The following is an 8,247-nucleotide window of genomic DNA, read 5'->3' as shown; positions in this document are numbered from 1 at the left end:
AGACTTTGAAAATTCCCTTGAGTAACGCAGGGGACTTTGAAAATTCCGCTTGAGTAACGCAGGGGAATTCTGTATTATCAATGCAATGCAATGCATCTCCTTTTTCCATCCAAAGGAAAAACTATAATGGCGAGCCCACCTTCGTTAAAAAAATCACAGGTTTCATATTTTACGAGAACTGCCAGTAGACCCATCTATGATTTGGAGCTTCCCTTTCTGTATTTCTGGTTGTCTTAATAGTATCCTGAATTTTTTTTCCGAAAGATTTATTTAAAACTTAAAGAAAAGAGTGAACATGAGAAAATCAATGGAAGGCATTTCATTGTTACTTCTTGTATATTTATTTGTTTTCTCCATCTTAAGGACTGCTAATGCAGTAGATACTTTGTCTCCAAGTCAATCCATTAGAGATGGTGAAACTCTGGTCTCAGCTGATGGGAGCTTCGAACTTGGATTTTTCAGCCCTACAATAAGTTCCACAAGTCGATTTTTAGGAATATGGTACAAGAAAGTATCTAATGGAACGGTTGTATGGGTGGCAAATAGAGAAACTCCAATTTCTGATGATAAAGGAGTCTTACTTTTGTCCAACCATGGAATTCTTTCGCTTCTGAATAGCACAAATAGCACTGTTTGGTCATCTCATACATCAAAAACTGCACAAGAACCTGTTGCTCATCTTCTCAACTCAGGAAATCTTGTAGTAAAAGATGGAACAGACAACAACCCAGCTGAAGACAATCTATGGCAGAGTTTTGATTATCCTTGTGATACTTTGCTTCCAGGAATGAAAATCGGGAAGAACTTAGTGACAGGTTTTGAGAGGTTTCTGTCATCCTGGAAAAATTCTGGTGATCCTGCTCCAGGCCAATACTTTGTACGTATAAATATCAGTGGATATCCACAACTAGTAATTGAGAAGAGATCTAAAATAGTGTACAGAGGAGGATCATGGAATGGTCTTCACTTTACAGGGATGAAAGCGAATGCAATACTTCCTGTCAAACTTGAATTTGAGTTGAATGAGAATGAAGTCTATTACACTAGTGAGCCAAAAAACAGTTCAGTAGTTACTCGGACCATGCTGAACCCATCAGGCTTTGGTCAGATCCTTATATGGAGTGATAAACTACGTGATTGGGAGTCTTTATCAGCGTCAAATCTTGATCAGTGTTCGAACTATGCCCTTTGTGGAGCATATGCTACCTGCAATGGAAATGACTCTCCAGTGGAATTCAGGAGTTTGGTATGATGGGTGTGTTAGAAGAACTCCATTGGTTTGTAACAAAAGAGATAGCTTTCACAAGCATACGGGTTTGAAATTGCCAGACACGTCCCATTCCAAGGTTAACAAGACCATGAACATCAAAGAATGTACACAGTTATGTTTGAGTGATTGCTCTTGCACTGCATATACCAATTCAGATGTCAGAGAGGGGGGAAGCGGATGCCTGCTGTGGTTTGGTGATCTGTTGGACATGAGAGATGATTGGGGGCAGGATGGGCAAGACCTTTATATTCGACTTGCTGCTTCTGAAATAGGTACTTGTCCTCTTCTTTTCACCGTGGATCGTGTTGAAATCTTTTCTTTTTTTTTCCAATATCTATTCATGAAATTATATCCTGAGGGTTTTGGTGTAGAGGAAGTAGGATTTAGAGGTAAGAATCAATAAGAGTAGAAAACAGAGAACATTTTTCAGGTACTTTGCTCATGAAAGAAGGAAGAAAATAGGGGATATTGTTGCTTTTTCCACTCCTTATTTCTCTTAAAGCTTTTCCTTGTGCATTCCAAAGTTTGTACAGTATCAGTTTGCCTGTTGCAGAATTATTTATTCTAATAAAATCGCACCAAAACTGCAATCCATATCTCTGACTTCATCTCGAATCTTTCAGGCAAAATTGTACCAAAAAGGCAGTCCTGGGAGAAAAAGCGAGTAAGAATTATAGTCGGGTCTGTCATAATAGGAATGGGAACGCTGATACTACCTGTCTTGTGTATACGATGGAGGAAACGTAATAAGAAAGGTAAATAAACTTGATTACTTATGTTGAAACTTAAGCAAAGGCCACATATCTGGCATATATTGTCGTTTCAGGATTGACAAGAAAGAATCACACATTGGACTCTGATGAAAAGTAGAAGGAAGAGATGGAATTGCCGTTATTTTCTTTTGGGACCATGGCAAATGCGACAAATAACTTTTCTGTCGATAACTTGCTGGGAAAAGGTGGATTTGGACCAGTATACAAGGTAAAGGAATACTATGCTACGGGGGCTTTATTCAAGTTCTGCAGCATATATTTCTTTTTAAGTAAAACATTTATTTGTTATGGTCTTAAGGGTACACTGGAAGAGGGGCAAGAAATAGCAGTAAAGAGACTGTCAAAGAATTCTGGACAAGGACTGAAAGAATTCAAAAATGAAGTTATTTTGATTGCCAAACTTCAGCACCGCAATCTTGTAAAGCTTCTTGGCTGTTGCATTCAAGGAGATGAAAAGTTGTTAATCTATGAATACATGGCCAACAAAAGTTTGGACTACTTTATTTTTGGTTTGGTCCTTTACTATTCCTTTCGTGTTTCAGAATCTTCTTTTTCTGATGTTTTTTCTTCAACGATTCTATTAGTGGTTTGGCTAACATGGGGAACTGAATCAGATCAAACAAGAAGCAAACTACTAGACTGGAGTAAACGAATGAATTTTATTGGTGGAATTGCTCGAGGACTTCTTTATCTTCATCAAGACTCTAGACTTAGAATAATCCACAGAGATCTCAAGTCTAGCAACATTTTACTGGATGATGCAATGAACCCAAAAATTTCAGATTTTGGCTTAGCTAGAACAATTTGGGGAGAGCAAACTGAGGCCAAAACAAATAGACTGGTTGGAACATAGTAAGTACAAAGTAAATCAAATCTTTCTTTATGGCTATCCTTTATGTTGCTATTAAATTGTTTTCACAACATATTTGCAGTGGCTATATGTCTCCCGAGTATGCCATTGATGGTGTTTTCTCAATGAAATCTGATGTCTTTAGCTTTGGGGTTCTTGTCCTTGAGATAGTAAGTGGAAAGAAGAACAGGGGATTTTCCCACCCAGATCATGATCATAATCTTCTCGGACATGTAAGGTTAAATGTTGAGATTGTTAACCATGTTGAATTTCCAAGGCAGAAATCATGATTCTCAATTTTTGAAATTTCAGGCATGGAGATTATGGACAGAAAGGAGGCCAATGGAACTGATTGATGAAACTCTTAGGGACTTCTGCTTGCCATCTGAAGTGCAGCGATGCATTCATGTGGGATTATTGTGCGTGCAGCAACGACCAGAAGATAGACCAAACATGTCTTTTGTAATTGTAATGCTAGGCAGTGAAAGTGCATTGCCTCAACCAAAGCAGCCAGGGTTTTTCACAGGGAGGAATCTGCCTGAAGCTGAGTCTTCAACAAGCAACTGTAAATTATCTTCTGCAAATGAGTGCACCGTTACCCTGTTAGAGCCACGGTAGTTGGATTTGTCACTTGACAAGTGGAGGTAGGGGCAGCTTGGTTGTTAAGACCTGATCAGGAAGAAAACAGGAATGGATGAGATGATACTCCATTTTCACAGTGATGAGCTAAGATTTGCAGGCATCACATTTTGTATTTAATTACCTTCAGGATGCTTGAGCAATATCTTTCTTCTCTCTGAACCCCGAAAATATTAAAAGTGATTAATCCAAATACTCATACTTATTTAATTTTTAATTAAAGTTGACTAGTTTTTGTTGGTGTCTTAAAGAATCTTATCAAAACACAATTATTATTATGACAATTGGATTACTATGAAACAAGATAATCACGTGACATCACTACACCAAAACATAACCGCATGAGCATGACCATAAATCTAAGAGTTTTTAATTATTATTTTATACATGGACCCTGAAATTATAAGTTTCATAAATAAGTTTATATAACGACCACCTTAATTGAGGATAATTTAATAAATTTCCTTCTCAACAAATAAAAAAATAATCCAAATTAAATAAGTAGTTTATTTATTTATGATGTAAATACGGAAGTTAATAATCTAACAGTGAAGGAAACTTACAGCAGGTAATGTTGAAAACAAAGGATAGGAAACTAGTAATTTGAAATTGACTTGGAAATTCAATTACGTTTTTTCTTTATAATCGAAAATCACATGTAAAACACAAAATGATTTTGTTTGCTTTGATTTTAATAAATATAAAAAATATGTATATACTTGCATGAATTACGGAAATTGACTTTTTAAAATCGCGGATTTAGATTCAAAACTTCAAAGGGATGTATGATTTATGGACGAGAGAGAACTATATATTTTTCATGGAGTTTAATAAAAACGTAAGATTAAGCAAACATGAAGATACATGTATAATCTCTGAGTAAATCAAGCAATACTTTGTGCAAAGCTAGCTATTCCTATACTATTCTTTAATTCAAGCCTTCATAGTTATGTGTATTTGTTTTTTATATATGGTTAGCTTTACGGTAGCTGAGTCCTGTGAGAACTTTTAACATTAAAATATATATATTTATATATATGATTAGCTTTTTCGTGGAATTTGTTTGGAAATTGTTTGACATTAACATTATCAAGAAGCTTTCCTGTACCTTTTTAATCTCGTCAGTGATTCCATCTGCTCATGTTGTGCGGTGAGAGTACATTGCCTCATCCGAAGCAGCCTGGCTTTTTCTTGGAAAGAAATCTGCCTCCTGCAACTGAGTCTGCACTAAGCAAGCAAGTTCCATAATTTCATTGTTAAACAAATATTGAAGTCACTCCAAATTGTAGAGTAGGCCTAAGTCCAACCCGGGCATCATTAATTCAATGTGAATGCTTAAATTTGCAGGAATCATTTCAATTTCAGCATTGTAATATTTTCATTAGTGCCTTGGGCAGTGCATATGTGTTGAAATTGAGGCTCCTCCACGAACTCCATTGGGGCCAATACATTTTAATTTTTCAATAAAAAAGTAAGTTCATGCAAAATACGTAAAATAAGTGAGCTTAAATATAAAAGAAGAGGTCAAAAAATTACCTTTTCTTTTCCAAAAGGCCTTTTGACTTCTTTCTTTCTTCTTCCCTTTCTCATTTTCCCGTTCCTTCCTTTTTTTTAATTCTTTTTTATAATAATATAATATAATTATTATTATTAAAAATATATAAAAATTAAGATAATTAATAAAATATTTTTAAATTAGATGTTTAAAAAAATCTATTTTCTCTCACCTCTCACATGTTAATAATTCTCATCTATTTATCTCACTTCGTTAATTATGTAAAAGTCAAGGTAATTAATAGAATGACATATTTTCTTACTTTCCTAATTATATACCTAATAAATTTTTTTTATCTCTTCCCAATTCCCATGATGCTAATAATTCTCAATTGTTTCTTCTATTTCCAATCAATGACCGTAAAATTTTTTTCTTAATTTCAATAAAAAAAAAGTCTCATTTGAATATTTGGGTACTTTAAGCCTTTAAGGTTATTGATTTTTCTCATATTTTTCCCTTAGTTATATAAATTATTTAATTAGAGTTTTAATACAATACCATTATTTAATTAAACTACAATACCATTATTTAATTAAACTACAATATCTAATTATGAGAATATTGTTAGTTAATTATTGTTAGATTATGAATAAAATTATTTTTTATAAATAATTTTATAATATAAGATATTTTTTTCTTATAATATGATTGTTATGTCTTGAAATCAAGATATAATACATTTATATAATCTCGAGACTAAGTTTCAAAGTAATATGAAACCTTTCTATCTTTCATTCATAGATAAGTCTCAATTGAAGTTATAGTTACAATTCCCTTAATTTTTACATATTCACATATATAATATATAATTATGTTCAATTACGGAACAGGAAAATCTTGATTGACGGGGAACTTGACAACCCAAAATTAAGCAATACCCTTTTTCGTATAAAAAAAAAATTCAACAGTTACACCAAGCTTGTTCATAACCTTGTTTTTTATGGGCCACAACCATATACTTTGAAAATTCCCATTGAGAAACGCTAGCTAGGTAATTCTATATTATCAATTATGTTAAGATATTATACCATTATTTAATTAGGTTATAATACAATACTATTACCTAATTAAATTACAATATATAGTTTAGAGAATACTATTAGTTAATTATATCTACTAAATGAATAGGCTAATCTTTTATATAAATATATGTTATCATTTTATAATGCTAGAGTTTTCTTTTTTTGTAACATGATTGTTATGCCTTAAAATTAGGACATGACACAATCATATTACCATGACTAAATTCCCAAATTAATACAAAGCTTTTCTACCTTTCATTCATTCTTATATATTCCCTTCTTACATATTCGCATATTAATGGAAAAGGAAAATCTTGATTGATGAGGGACTTGTGAGGTCTTGCTAGATTTTGATATTAGTAATCTATGCACAAGTGAGAAGAGAAGACTTCGTAATTGAATTGGCAAACCAAAAGGAAGTGAAACCTTCTTTCATATAAAAAAATACAACAGCACTGCAATCGAAATAGCTAAGCCAAACTTGTTCAAAGCCTTGGTTTTCATATTTCTTTGTCAATCAATAGTCTACGGGCCACAACCATAGACTTTGAAAATTCCCTTTGAGTAACGCAGGGAAATATTGAATATAAATTCTGTTAAGATAATTATACAAATTATTTAATAAGAGTTATAATACAATATTATTACCTATTACTTAATTAAACTACAATATCTAGTTAAGAGAATCCTGTTAGTTAGTTAGAGTTAGATTATGAATAGGATTAGTTTTATATAAATATGTTCTTCATTCACCTATGTAATATATACAATTTTGGAATACGAGAGTTTTTTTTTTTAACATGGAAGTCCTAAAACAAGGACATAACACTGCTATATTACCTCTTGAGACTATGTCCCAAAGTAATATGAAGCCTTTCTAGGGTTGTCAATGAGTAGTATACCCGTTAATTTCGAGATATTTGAACCCTAACCCTATAAAAAATCAAATATCATAACCCTATTAACTACTCAAATAATTTTAAAAATTACTATCCTAACCCTATTCCTAATACATTCCCACTACCATATAATTACTCTAACTAGTTTAAAAATCCGATTAGATAAAAAAATTTATTAAACTGTTCTTCATGGGTACCCAATTACCTGAACCCGAACCCGTATCCATATACAATAACATTTTTCTTACATAATTCTTAAATTAACTACTAATTAAATTAATAAAAACACAAATAATAAAATTTAAATTTAAATAATCAAAAACTATAAAGTGTGTTTATAAATGAACATAATATATAAAATAAATCAATATTATTTTATTATTTAATAATTATTAACTTATATAATAGTAATTTTATTCTTTATAAATGAAAATAACATATAATATAAAGTGTATGTATTAAAAGACATTACAAGTTATATAATATAAAGTGTGTATATATGTATATTATAATTAATAATTTTATAAGTTATAATTTTTATAATGTTAACATAAAATAAAAAGTAAATATATTTATATTTAAAGAATATATATATTAAAAGTATTTTAGTGTATATATATAATAGAAATTATATTCCTTATAAATGAACCCAATATATATAAAGTATAGATATTAAAAGACATTACAAGTTAATTAATAATCATAGTTTCATTAATTAATTTAATTAATTATATGAGTTTGTCCTTAATTACATGAAATTAAAAAAAATAATAAGGTCTCAAAACTATTCTAATCTCACAACTTCTTTTAAGGTTTGTATATTATAAGTTTATATAAATAAAGGTGTATATATTTTAATTAATAATTTTACAATTTAATAATTTTTGTAATGTTAATATAAAATAGAAAGTAAATATATTATATTTAAAGTATATAAATACTAAAAGTATTAGTATATATATATAATATAGTAATTATATTTCTTATAAATGAACCCAATATATACAATGTATATATTAAAAAACATTCTAAGTTAATTAATAATCATAGTTTAATGAATTAATTTAATTAACTATATGGGTTTGTCTTTAATTACATGAAATTAAAAAAATAGTTATATTCCAAAACTATTCTAATCTCAAAGACTCTTTTGAAGTATATATATTAATAAGTTATAATTTTTGTAATGTTAACACAAAATAAAAAGTAAATATATTTATGTTTAAAGTATATAAATAA

General features: G+C 30.5%; 1 pseudogene; it reads left to right on the top strand.

Annotated features, from left to right (window-relative positions):
* LOC108662949 overlaps positions 279-8,247 on the top strand; it is a 29,368-nt pseudogene continuing 21,399 nt past the window's right edge.

Source organism: Theobroma cacao, chromosome 7, assembly GCF_000208745.1.
Source record: "Theobroma cacao cultivar B97-61/B2 chromosome 7, Criollo_cocoa_genome_V2, whole genome shotgun sequence".
NCBI classification, from domain to species: Eukaryota; Viridiplantae; Streptophyta; class Magnoliopsida; order Malvales; family Malvaceae; genus Theobroma; species Theobroma cacao.
The sequence above is the reverse complement of the archived record's forward strand: the minus strand, read 5'-3'. Positions and strand labels throughout refer to the sequence as shown.